Here is a 1,800-nt window from a genome sequence, read left to right as displayed (position 1 = left end):
GCAGAAATGGTTTTGGTACCCCTTCAGATGGTTCTACATCCCCAAAGATTTGGTGCGCCTCGAACCTTGATTGGAGTCCAACCTGTGGTAATTCGATTGGACAGATTGAATTTGGGAAAAGGCACACACCTATCTATATAATCTCGCAGATGACAGTGCAATGTCAAGTAAAACGCAATCAAATTAGGTAAAGGAATTGTCCGTAGAGCCCGAACCAGGATTTGTGTGAGGCACAAATCTTGGGTAAGGGTACCAAAACATTTCTGCAGCATTGAAGGTCCCCAAGAAACACAGTTGGCTCTGTCATTCTTAAATGGAAGAAGTTTGAAACCACCAAGACTCTTCTTAGAGCTGGCCCCCGACCAAACCTGAGCAATCGGGGAGAAGGGGCTTGTTCAGGAGGTGACCAAGAACCGATGGTCACTCTGATAGAGCCCAGAGTTCCTCTGTGGAGATGGATGAACCTTCCAGAAGGACAATCATCCTGCAGCACTCCACCAATCAGCCCTTTATGTAGAGTGGCCAGACGGAAGCCACTCCTCAGTAAAAGGCTCATGACAGCCCGCTTGGAGTTAGTCAAAAGGCACCTAAAGGACTCGGACCATGAAAGAACAAGATTCTCTGGTCTGAATGAAACCAAGATTGAACTCTTTGTCCTGATGCCAAGCGTCAAGTCCAGAGAAACTGGCACCATGCCTACAGCGAAGCATGGTGGTGCAGTATCATGCTGTGGGGATGTTTTCAGCGGCAGGGACTGGGAGACTAGTTAGGATCGAGTGAAAGATGAATAGAGCAAAGTACAGAGAGATCCTTGATGAAAACCTGCTCTAGAGCGCTCAGGACCTCAGACTGGTGCAAAAGTTTACCTTCCAACAGGACAACGACTCTAAGCACACAGCCAAGACAACGCAGAAGTGGTTTCGGGACAGTCGGCCTCCTGAGTGCCGCAATGGTCTAAGGCACTGCATCTCAGTGCTAGAATGTCACTACAGACCCTGGTTCGATCCCAGACTGTATCACAACCGGCCGTGAGTCCCGTAGGGCGGCGCACAATTGGCCTAGCGTCGTCCGGGTTAGGGGAGGGTTAGCCAGGGTAGGCCGCCATTGTAAATATAGAATTGTTCTTAACTGACTTGCCTAGTTAAATTAAGGTAAATAAATGCTTTTTTAAAGTATCTGAATGTCCTTGATTGGCCCAGCAAGAGCCCAGACTTGAACCCGATCGAACATCTCTGGAGAGACATGAAAATAGCTGTGCAGCGACACTCCCCATCTAACCTGACAGAGCTTGAGATGATCTGCAGAGAAGAATGGGAGAAACTCCCCAATACAGTGTGCCAAGCTTGTAGCTTCATACCCAAGAGGACTCGAGGCTATAATCGCTGCCAAAGGTGCTTCAACAAAGTACTGAATAAAAGGTCTGATTACTTCTGTAAGTGGAATTTCAGTTATACTTTTTTTAAAATACATTTGCTACAATTTGTCATTAAGGGTATTGTGTGTAAATTGATGAGGGAAATAAAAAACTATCAAACAAAGAACTTTCTTCTGAAACTCATCAGTCTATTCTTGTTCTGAGAAATTAAGGCTATCCATGCGAGAAATTGCCAAGAAACTGAAGATCTCGTACAATGATCCTCTTAAGGATCGGCCCTTAAAAAAATTAAAAAGTGCCTAAAATGACATACCCAAATCTAACTGCCTGTAGCTCAGGCCCTGAAGCAAGGATATGCATATTCTTGGTACCATTTGAAAGGAAACACTTTGAAGTTTGTGGAAATATGAAATTAATGTAGGAGA

This window comes from Salvelinus sp. IW2-2015, unplaced genomic scaffold, assembly GCF_002910315.2.
Source record: "Salvelinus sp. IW2-2015 unplaced genomic scaffold, ASM291031v2 Un_scaffold6023, whole genome shotgun sequence".
Lineage (NCBI taxonomy): Eukaryota > Metazoa > Chordata > Actinopteri > Salmoniformes > Salmonidae > Salvelinus > Salvelinus sp. IW2-2015.
The sequence above is the reverse complement of the archived record's forward strand: the minus strand, read 5'-3'. Positions refer to the sequence as shown.